Here is a 13,029-nt window from a genome sequence, read left to right as displayed (position 1 = left end):
ATGCACCACACACTTATGTTGTCCGAAACAATGTTTGTAATAAGCACATTTAGCTACATGAAATCCTAACAATGATATAACGATACAGTTTTTTATTAATATACCTATAAACCGCTACCTATACCTATAACCGCTCTGATAAAGCACATTTAATTAGCGAATTAGCACTATAGTAACTAATGTTTTAAATATACGTCTGACATGTTGGTTATAATACTCACTATTTAAATCCTTCTGTATGTGACACACCGTCAACTTTATATTACGTTTACAATTTCAAAATTTTAATTTATCAGAGTACAATACGCGTATCGCAAAAATATCAGCGCAACATAAAATACATTTTCAATTATTGTAATTTTACTTTGTAATATTTTTCATATCGACTGGATCCATTTGTAAAGATTCATTAGATGAGCCAACAGTGTTTTTTAGGTTCAAGAATTTTACGCATAGGTATATGTCACGTGTATGGATTATGCGACGTTAGTCATTCTTTACATTTCATGTTTGATAATTTGGTCTTCTGTTGTAATGTTTAATTACTTGATAACAAATCAGTCTTCAACATCAAGTTAAAGAAGAAAGAAAAGAGTAACGTGAAAAAATACTTTCGATGGATTTTGGATCTTAGCATTTTACTTGTATTCGTTAAAGTTTTTCAAATCAAACACAAGTAAAAGATTGCAATCACACAGCGCAAACAAAACGTACCAGTAATAATCGTTGGAATTTTAGAAAATTCTCAGAAAACTGCATCTATAAACAGTGAAAAATGTAAATTATATTATTTAACAAAGTTGGTCAATAAATAGGGATGTTTCAGTATTAAAGAAATGTAAAGGCATGTAGAAAATCATATCTATTCTTTTTGTAGTGATTAGTTGCTCTATTAATCATTTGTAGTTATTACTAGAGAAACTTGTCATCAATTCTAGCCATACTTAGAATGATTTAACGGTTGGATCACAACGTGTGGAAAGCAACAGGAAAATGCCACATTACCTTTCGTTAATCTTCAGAAAACAGAAAAAAAAATAAGTAGAGTAGGTCTTTTGTAGTTTAAAGTATTCCAGTATTAAACTAACTCCTTAGTTGGAATGAAGGTTTTGAAGAAATTATTAAACGAAAGAATAGTAAGGGAAAGATAATTGGAGCATTACTGAATAATAAGAAAAATTAAAGAAATGCTGTAGAATAGGGACATGGAAAGTAAAGTGTACAAAGGAGGAAATTATCAAGAAAGAATTACATATAAACAAAATAATGTATATTTTGTGGGAATTAATTAAGATATATAGAATACTAATAAGTGAATGAGGAAGCAAAAGACATAGGATGCTTTACTCTGGTAAGAGTAAGGACGGTGATAATTTTGTAGTAGTGCTTCTGATTAAACGTTTGCAAAAGAAGTTAATGAAAATAGAATTTATTAACAATAGGGCTATGATGAAAACAGGACTATGATTGCATGCAAATGCAATTTTGAATAACGTGTTTAAATCTATGAAAATAAGTTTAACTTTCATTATAAATACCCAAAATGGAGATTAAGTGAATTTGAACATTTTAGTTAATTTTTTCATTGTTTATGCGTAGTCAGTCGTTTTTAGTCCTCTATATTGTTTTCAAAATACATTTGTTATTGTGCATATAATGTACAGGATATGTATTCATTCCTAAAGAAATATCTCTACACCGTCAGCACTTCGGAAATCTCACATATTTCCGGTTGAAATGGACTTACGTTTACTATTTTTTCTCTGCGATTACTTTATAGCCATCGTCAAGAAGTGCTGATGATATCTTCTTTTCACGCAGAAGTTGGGTATACATGAGGAGCTCATAAAATAACAAGCTTTATTACAGACTCTTAATTTTGTTCCTGATTATTATCCTAAGTTCCAGTTGCTACACCATAGAGGGCAAAGGTGGACAAACACTATAGAATATTTTCCCTTAAACGGCACTTATGGATAATCTGTTTTATTGATTACACGAGAAAACATTTCAATAGGCTTTTCTCATTACTTTTCAGATGTGCTATTCGCTTCTTACCTATTAATATTTGTACTTCTATTATACATACTTATGTACCCTCATGTCCAAAATGATTGTCGCATATCTATAACTGCCTTCTTGTAAGAGCATAATTTGATAATGATTTTGCAGGGTATTTTTAATACTGGTACTATGTGTATTCTCGGGAAATGAATATTTGTGGTAAATTTCACAGCAAAAGAATTATAAATACGAAAATTGGAATGAGTAAAACAAAATGTTGCTAAATGGACAAGAAAGTTTTATTTTCGTTTTATTGTTCTTATTTACTGTTCTTTTGACATGGAATTTTCCACGTACATGTCTTTGCCGATTATACACATATTAACATTATGAGAAATACCGGGCGAATTCCTTATCAAATTACATCCCTACAGCAATATATTTACAGACAATAACTTTGGACATGTACTATGTAGGTAAGTATATATTAATATAATGCACTTCTGAAAGACATTTTCTCTTTTACGAAGACCAGATTCACTTGTGCAAAATTACGTACTGCAGTGAAATTTGGAGCAATATTGGGCGATATTTTACTATCAGAAGGACCACTTCTGCCTAATTTGTCTAAATGATGTAGTCAAAGAGGGACCTGGGAATTTCTCTAGAAGTCAAGTTGGTGTAAATCATAGTGATTAGTGTGGCAACTTTAACGTTAGTCCACTGTGTGGTCAAAGCAATACTGCAAGGATAATGAAAATGAAATGAAATGAAAGTTTTGAGTTTATGTCCCACGGTTATGCCGGTTAGACTAAAGGAGACGGCGATGATGAGAGATGAATGAAATGGTGGAATGAAGAAAGTAGGAGGAAACGGGAGAACCCCGAGAAAACCCACGCACCCGGTGTTTGTCCCCCGCAAAGTTCACTTGGCGGGAGCAGGGATTGAACCCGGGACCCCAAGCACCAGAGGTGAATGCTCTACCACTAAGCCACCGCGGCCCCATGCAAGGATAATGAGGGACTAGATGAAAGTAAAAAGTAATTATTATTATATTTTTCCCTAGTCTGCTGACAACAGGAAGAGAATATATGCATAATGGTTATCACAATTCCAAATATATTTCCGGAGGCAAAATATTCCAATTTTGGATAGAAAGACTATTATTGGACTACACAAGTTTTGAACAACGTGGAGTGTCGCTGGAAAGGGAAAGAGAGCAAGAACAGAAGAACTGTGATAAGAACTAGAACATATGTACCATGTTACAGCTGGGGTGCCCACAAGGGGGGGGGCTATGACGCAAACTGCGTCATTGAAATATTTGGGGGGTTAAAAATCTATATAAATATGTTTGAGGGTGTGTAAAAATTAATCGAAAAGATTTTTTTCATGGACGAACATCTACGGATAGACAATTGAGGGGGGTGCGTCATGGACATGAGGGGGTGGCCACCAATGGAGGGATGAGAATTAGATAATATTAAAGAAGAAATCCAACAAACTGATTTAGATTTCATAGCAGTTTGGGAGTTAGATTGCAGAGCTAGTGGAAAATTGAAAACCAGAAGGTATAAAATGTTTTATACGGGTAATGAGAAGAGCAGTCGTAATGGTGTGAGAGTACTTTTGGGTAATTGACAGAAATAGAGGATAGAATTTGTTGATAATACGTTTATGATGTTAAGACTTAAACGAAAAGATAAGGATCTAGTAGTGACACAGACACAAACACAGATTCTTTTGCAGACAACTGAAGAAGTGGAGGAAAATTATGAGAAATAGAAGAAATCAAAAATAGGGGCAAGAAGAATGCATGTATAATTCCAAAGTGATATTTTCATGCAGTTGTAAGAGAAGCAAATATGATTTTGGCGAAAGGAATGAAAGGGGAGAAAAGCTTACCATTTTCAGTAGTCATAATTCTCTAATAATAGGAAACATTTAGCTTAACCAGCACAATAGGAGATGTAGTGCTAACTTTCTATGAGCTAGCCGGAGATTAAACTGGAGTATGTTTTCATTCACGAAACGTTTCGGAATAACTTAAATAAAGTGAAAAGTTCTTTCTGGGACAGTTATTTTCTGTTATCATCACACCTTGTGCTGCTGGAAGTGCAACCAGATGAAAAATAAACAGAAGTTGGATAACTAAAATTTGAAAAATAAAGTAAGAACAGATTGGTTCACGCGGATCGAAGAAAAATATTCAAATGGAGAAAGAATAGATAAGGTTCTAAGGGCGGTGTTGATACACTAATCTCTGTCTACATCAAGCACAGAAGAAGTAGTAAGTCCCTCGTGCAAAGGTACCATGGTTTACAAACAGATGTTGCAAAAAATTAAGGAAAGGAAAGCTTGAAATTATGAAAATACAGAAGAGGGCAAAAAAAGTGTACAGCAAATTACACAATGAATTACGAAGGAAAACAGACCAAAAAAAGTATTTTACAAAAGAAACTTCAAGAACAGAAAAATTAGAAGGAATTTGCAAATATGAAGAAATCCACATGTATTACATCTATAGAAATTTGGAGGAAACAATAGAAATAGAAGTGGGAAAATAGCAGTGAGCAGAATGAACTCTTCGAAAGATGGAAATAATATGATCGTATGTCAATAAGTATCTACAATCAACTTTTATTATTTATTACCACAAGAGTTATTTTTTTTAATTCATATTTTTCAACATAGTCACTCTGCTTTCAACGCACTTGTCCCACTGTTGCACAAGCTTCCCGATACCCTCTGCAGTAAAGGTTTTTGGACGCGCAGCAAGCCACGAATGAACCACTTACTTCATATGTTGATCGGAGCTCAATCGATGGAATCTGAGAGCATCTTTAAGTGGACCAAACAGATGACAATCCGACGGGGCGAGATGCGAACTGTATGCAGGATGCTCCAACACCTCGAGACGAGTTCGCAAAACGCTGTATACCACATAAGGAATGGAAATGAAACTCAAATAAATAATTGAGTAATGGAATTTATTAAGAACACAAGGGAGAAAGGAAAAAAATGCTTCGGTTGTGAATAAAATATATGGAACTGCAAACTGGACAAAACGTTTCTTGAGAACCAAAATGATACCACTGACTAAGAAATCGAACACAGAGAGAGATGAGAACTATAGAATTGTGATATTAGTCCCAGATCGCATGCAGCAAAAATTATGCTTTAAAGACTGAATAGAAGGTTGTGTGAACGAAAATAGAAAGTAGAAATGAAATAATTTGATTCTGGAAAAGGTAAGGATGCAAATGATGCCCTTTGCATATTACGAACAATCAGTGAAAGATTTATAGAGAAAAGAGGTGCTTGTTGTATTCATTATCCGGGTAAAATGGGAATTGTTAATGGGAGTTTTGAAGAAGGTGAGGTAGGAATGGAAGGATGGACCACTCATAAATGTATAAATCATATATATATATATATATCAACTAGTAAGTGTTGAAATAGGGAAAGAAATGACAATGAAAAGTGCAATTCAAAGGGGTATCTACAGAAATGTCGCCTCTCACCAATGTTATATATCTAGAAGAAATGATAAAGAAGGGAGTCCATAAGTTTGAAGGTATTAAGATGCGAGGTAGGATGATTATTGCGTAGTCTTAAAAGCAAATTAATAAGATGATAGAAAAATTGAGGAAAAGATTAATAAATATGAAAAAATAAACTTCAGAAAAAATAGAAGAGATGGAAAAGGTAGTCACTATTGATTTGAGAAGGAAAAGGGGAAAAAGTAGAACAATTAACTGGTTTTCGGTACCTGCATAGACATATTATTAGTAGTACAAAATGTGAACATGAAATAAAACGAAAGATAGGAATCGCAAAAGAAGCATTTAGGAAAATCTATTTTATGAGTCCTTGAATATAGAGTTTAAAATTAGAAAGTGTTTCATGTGGAATATTTTACTTTACTGGAAAGAAACAGAGACTATTCAAAAGTAACGAAAAGAGATTAGGGTAATTTGATTGATTTGATTTTCAGACTTTCAGCAGCGAAGCTATATGAGACGTGGACCTACAGCTTAGTGTGTGATCCAAACCACATAAGCTGTCGCCGGAAAACGAACACAATCTTCGACGCCAAATGTAGTACGCTAACCGCTTAGCCGCAAGTGAGCTCATAGGGTACCTTGAAATGAATCTTTCTTGAATTGCAAGATAAATATAATGTCTATATTAGAGTGAGTAAGATTCAAACCCTAATTTGCACCTTGAAAATTCAGTGTGGTTACTTTTCAAAAATGTACCATTCACCGAATGGTTCTCAGTTACTTGAATCGTTTAGTATTCCCTAACATTCCTTCTGATTCTTCTTTGTTCTATACATTTCCTCTGTTTTATCCTGAACAGAATAGACAGGAACACGAAGACATAAACATCAACGTGGCTTAACACCCATGCTCTTCATTTGGATTGGAACTGCAATAAATGACACATTGCGACACATTGCACGTCTCAGAGTAGTCGGTTTCGACCGCTAGTCACTATACCACGTCCAGTACTTGTAAAGGCTAAACCAAATCCTTCGATAATTATTTTATTTAATCTATGATGGTATTCTTTGGTTTATATGTTTGAAATATGTTTTTGATATGAGTAATATGTTGTGTTGTTTGGAAAATATCCCGTACGGAAGATTCATTACAAAATTCCGAAAGAAATTTTATATGCTGGCAACATTGCCCAATCATTTTGTAGTTGAGATTCACAGCCCTCTTCGGAACTATTTTCATCACAAACCATTACCTTTACTAATATATTTTACAATCTATGGATTAAGTCTCGAGTAATATCTTTCACATGTACTTTTAAAGTTTGCAACACTACTACGTATAAACATATATTTGTGTCCATCGTTGTCTAATTATCCTATATGTAATAACTTGGCCTAGTCTCATTTGAAAATTAAAATATTCATACTAAGCTGGCAACGCTGCATTACTTACGGCACTTATGATCAAGCTTATGGATAGGTCTATACTGCTTTCAGTGTTATAGAAGATATTTGAATTAATCTTTAAAAATTTTAATTATCTGAAGTCACTATCAGGGATTTATGGCTTGAATCTGTAATCCAGCTGTCCTCAAGGTGAGATATTCATAATATAGTAGGGAACAGTATTTTCTCCACAAGCTGATCTTGCATGATGATTTGTGCATCCTTCAACTGCACTGGATTTCAGATAAGCGTGGTTAAGAACCTATGCAAAGAATAGAACCCATCCTTCATAACGTCAGAGTTGCATAATGACGTAAAGCAAAACTTACAAATTAATCAAATCTTTATTGTGTCATAACTTTATTATCTAAGCCATTAGTAGCCACATTGGAAAAGTTACGTCTTCAGAGGAGTCTCCACAATGCATCTAATTTCAGATGTATTAAACCCATTTTACAGTGGAAAGCATTTGTAATAAGATAAGTATGTCTTTTATACACACGTATTCTATAGTGCGATTTTTTTTCAATTATACGTACAATTATACGATGAATTCCAATTGTTAAGAAATGTGATTCCATCAGTGTATAAAGCTAAATGATTTTTCTTTTACTTACCTTTTACACTACAAAACAGTAGATCCAAAGTAGTCCTACTTTGTTGCCTGAAACTACATTCTTGTACTAAGATTACACAAAATTGCAATGATTTACAATTGAGTGGTCCAATTCCACTTTTCTGAAATGTATTTTTTCATTGTTAATGATTTCTTAATACCTAATTCTAGCTAATTTATCTAGTTTCATACCAGGAGCGTCATTTCAGATTTTGCATGGGGGAGGGCAAAACCCCTTGATATAAGTAAAATTTCACGTATTTCACTGATTTACTACTATTTTATTGATAAAATCTGTAGAAATTTCAAACTCAGGGGGGGTAATTGCCCCTCCCTGCCCCCCTAAATGACGCCCCTGTTTCATACACTAAGGTATTTATATTACATTTTCCAAACTTTATTTTGCTGGTTTTCAGATGTTGAAATTAAGTTGGTGACATTTTTTTTTATTTTTTTAAATTTTTTTTAACGTAAGTTTTGTAAACTGGATAAGAGATGTTTTAGAATTAAGCAACTCAATTTAGGAATTTTATAAACTTGCTCATGAAATTTAACTATAGTTAGCAATGATTTTCTTTCTACTTAATTTTAATGTTTCCAGTGGTCTTGAATAATTTAAAGGGCAACTTCTAAGAAACAAGCTAGAATTTAGCTACTTCAGGATTCCAAGAAATATCATTCCGAAGTTGTTAATGCCAATGTAATAAGTAATCAATGCAGTAGCTGGTTTGAAAAATATTACAATCTCTAAGTCACCTTCTATTAAAAGCCTTTATATTTTCTTGTTCCTGGACCAGTTCAGTAGCTATACAGAAAGCACAACAAAGAAATTTCTGCCTCCGTAGGTGACAAATAAAAACGAAGAAGAGAGATTATGACCAAGTTCTCAGAAGAAAAGGCGAAAGGACCCATTTGGAGAGAATAGCCGTGAAATTCGCAATAACCGTTTTTATTATTTTTTGCTTTCTTATTATGGGTTGCTATCTTGAAAGGCACCGTCCGTCTGACAAGTTGAAACTTGATCACATCTCTATCTGTGATGAGGAAGAACGAGCTGTAAGCGATTTAAAGCTTTATATTAAAATAACTTTCGATATTCTCTTTTTAACGTTCCGTGAAATTAAATTTATTTCTCTTTTCTGCTGTCAAGTTTTAAAAATATCTGTTACTATCAACTGAAATTAAAATACGTCCGAATTATTATTAAATGTGAAAATTCTAGTCTTGATACTTGAAAGCACTGGCGCAAATCCCGGGGTGTTGATAGGGGCACGTCCCCTCCAATCTTGGAACTGAGGCGACTGTTCTCCTCAATAATTTGATTTGAAATGTGTTTTTTGGGGAGAAATGTGATGACTTGTGTCCGATTGCCACACAAAAAGAAAAGTGAGATGAAATTGATGTCCTCCCCCACCCCAGAATAAGCCTCAAATCTGCCCACCTCCCAATAGTTTAGGGGTTTTAATGAATAGTTCTAATGGGATTAAATTGAAATTTATCGAACTCTACAATAATTATCCTACGAAGGTGGAATAAACGCCAGAAGTTAGTGTATCGTTATTGCTTGCCGAAACACCAATCATAGTTTAGGAGTTATAAATTAATAACACTCAGGGCTAAATTTAATTTTATCCAATTTTATAATAATTGTCCCACAAATGTGGAATAAACGACAAAGGTTAATGCATCGTTAGTGCTCCGAAAGACACTAGGCATTGGCGTTAGTGCCATCATAGTTTAGGAGTTATTAATGAATATTTCTCGCGGAGCTAACTTTAGATCTTTCAATTTTCATACAATTTTACATTAATTGTCAGACAGAAAAGACACAAAATCAGCTCCATAAACTAAGCACCAACGTTAGTGCTGTCATAATTTAGGAGTTATTAATGAATAACTCTTGCAGGGCTAAATTTAAATTTATCGAATCTTACAATAAGTGTTCATTAAAAGGTAGGACAATCGCTAAAGGTTAGTGCTTTGTTAGTGCTCAAAAATACTAAGCATTGACGTTAGTGTTATCATAGTTTAAATTATTAGTGAATAACTCGGAGGTAAATCAATTAAAATTTATGGAATTTTACACTAATTGGGTAAAAGTTGAAAAATCTAATGTTAGCCCCGCCCGAGTTATTTATTACCAACAATACACTGACCACTGGTGATTATCTCATTTCTGCCTGAGTTCACCTCTGGTGTTAGGGGTCTCGGGTTCAAACCCTGCTCCCGCCAAGTGAACTTTGTGGTGGACAAACACCGTGTGCGTGGGTTTTCTCGGGGTTCTCCCGTTTCCTCCCACTTTCTTCATTCCATCATTTCATTCATCTCTCATAATCACCGTCTCCTTTAGCCTAACCGGCATAACCGTGGGACGTAAAACTCAAAAATTTCATTTCATTTCATTTTCATTTCTGCCTGACAATTAGCGTAAAATTGTATAAAATTTGAAAGATCTCAAGTTAGCCCCGCAGCAGTTATTCATTAAAATCTCCCAAACTACGATAGACTGACGTTAGAGTTTAGATAGCACTAACGTTAGAGCTTTTTCGAGTATTAACGATGTACTAGCCTTTGACGTTTATTCCTACTTTGTGAGAAAATTATTGTAAAATTCAATATACTGTATATTTGAATTTAACCCCAAATGAGTTATTCACTTATAACTCCTAAACTATGACAACACTAACCTTAGGGCTTAGGGTTTTATAAAGCTCTAATAATGCACTAACCGCTGGTGTTAGTATCACTTTTGTGCCACAATTACTGTAAAATTGTGTAAAAGTTGAAAAATCAAATTTACCCCGTCCGAGTTATTCATTAATAACTTCTAAAGTATCATAACACTAACGTTAGTGTTTAGCGCACTAATGTGCACTAACGGAGCACTAAACATGTAAAAAAATGTTAGTAGCATTTAAGAAGCGTGCGGGGCTAACTTCTAACACATAGCATTTTTGATTGTGTAAAATTCCCGCCAAATTTAAAAGCACTAATGACCATATATAGTACAATGGTTACTACTTCTTTAGTAGGTCTTATTGCAGAGCTCCCATCATTAGTGCTTCATTAGTATGGACGCTAGAAAATAAAACTTAGGGGAAGCTAACTACACGCTAGCCCCTTCCCACAAAAGCATTCATGACCAGAAGCAGTAATGTTCGGAGTTGATGCACTAGCAAGCACTAACGAAGCACTAGCGATCGCACTAGAATAGATCATTACTGCTTTTGAAATTGGCGAGAATTTGACCCAATGAAAAATTTCTCATGTTTTTCTTATGGGAGTTTCGTGACATATAATTGGCAATATCTTAACTAATATTGAAGCACTAACTAAACTATTAGTGTTTTCTAGACGAAGCACTATCGGTTGCACTAGCTTTCATCGTCAGTGCTTTCTTGGGGGCTAAGGCTTTCTAGCGTCCAACCTATTGAAACACCAATGTTGGGAGTTGGTGCTCTAAGAAGCACTATCGAAGCGCTTACGATTGCACTAGAAGAAATTATTAGTGTTTTTGAATTTGGCGGGAATTTGACCCAATGAGAAATTCCCTATGTATTTATTATAGGAGTTTCGTGACATAGATGGCTATATCTACACTAATAGTGAAGAACTGACGAAACTATTAGTTTTCTAGAAGCACTAACGATGCACTAACGACTAGCATAAATTTATTCGTTAGTGCTTGAAGTTGGGGCCAGCGCGTAAAATTGTTTTGGTTCTAGAGCCTACACTAATGAAGCACTAACGTTAGGGGTTGGTGCACTAAGAAGCACTAACAATACACTAACGAATGGCACTAAATTTTTCGTTAGTGCTTGTAGTAGAGAACCTGCGTGAACTTGGCCCCCCAAAGGTTTGTAACTTGTAGTATTTACACTAGTGAAGCACTAACGTTAGGGGTTGGTGCACTAAGAATAAGTAGCGATCCACTAATGATTGCACTAGAAGAGGTCATTTGTGCTTTTGAATTTGGCGGGAATTTGTCACAATGATAAATTCCACATGTATTTCTTATGGGAGTTTCGTGACATGTAACTTGCCATAGCTACACCAAAACTGAAGCACTAATTAAAATATCAGTGCTTTCTAGAAGCACTGACGATGCATAACGAATGGCACTAATTTTTTCGTTAGTTCTTAAGATGGAGGTTCAAGTTTACGCTGGCTCCCCGAAGCTATTTTTCTTGTAGCAGCTACACTAATGAAGCACTAACGTTAGGGGCTGGTGCAATAAGAAGCACTAAAGATATACTAACGAGTGGCACTATTTCTTTTGTTGGTGTATGATATGGGGGGGGGCAGCGTGAACGTGCCTTCACAAAGATTTTTTACTTGTAACACCTACAGTAATGAAGCACTAACGTTAGGGTTTGATGCACTAAGAAGCACTAACGATTGACACTAATTTTATCCTTAGTGTGTCATGTTGGGGGCCAAGTTCAAGGGCGTAGAAAAATAAGGTTTAGATTAGTGATGATCGTTCTCCAAATTATCGCATCAGGCTGTTTCAATCTCCATAAAATGTACCGTTCACACCAATATGAAACCATTATGCAAACTTTATGTTAGATGTGTGGAAAATCTGTCTACTGTTAATAAAGCAACCAAAAAAGATTTTTTTTAAATACTGATTTTACGCTAAAACTATCGTCTCTGTCTAGGCCAACTTAATTTATTTATGTTATGATAGATGCTATCACTGTCAGATTTTTGCCTAATTTTTTTACATCTAAAATTTAACAATCAAATATTGTTATAACCCACGGCCTCATTCAAATTTAACATTAGAAATTTGACAAAAAATAAGATATTATAAAACCATTATTTCAACAATTAGATTTAGTAAATGAAATAATCATTAAAAAAAACTAACAAAATAATATTTTTAAAATTTCACCTACCACAAAGCAACTTACTAGTCAAGTTAGAGAATATCAGATTCGTATTAGAACTTACGGTTGGTATAGTTAATTTTGCTAAAAAGTCGGTTTATTTTTTTTAAAAATATAGCAGCACTAACGTTAGGATGCTAACACTAACCAGCACTAACTTAGCACTAACGATTGTATACTTTTGGTCGTGTTGGCTAAATGTGTGTATGCTAATTTGACATACGTAGAGAAATCATATATTGAGAGCAACTGTTGTATGAACAAGTCAAAAATAGTATAATTTGTAATTATGGTTGAAATGAATGAGTTAAAAACGAAGGAGATTTACTCAAATGTTCAAAAGACAATTCTTACTAGTCACTAGTGTAATAGAACACTTAGTTCAACCAACGCAAAACATGAAGATGTATACCTGGAAGTCCTCAATAATCGAAGAGGTATCAAATATCATGAGTCAGTAAAGGTTTAAACGTAGTCTAAAGTACGAGAAGGTTCTTCCTAAAACAGACATGTCCTAGAATTACAGTTTGATAGGAGAAAAAGCATACAAGAAGTTAGGT

Source organism: Thermobia domestica, chromosome 4 (assembly GCF_964235325.1).
Source record: "Thermobia domestica chromosome 4, izTheDome1.hap1.1, whole genome shotgun sequence".
Classification (NCBI taxonomy): Eukaryota; Metazoa; Arthropoda; class Insecta; order Zygentoma; family Lepismatidae; genus Thermobia; species Thermobia domestica.
This window is presented reverse-complemented; position numbering follows the sequence as displayed.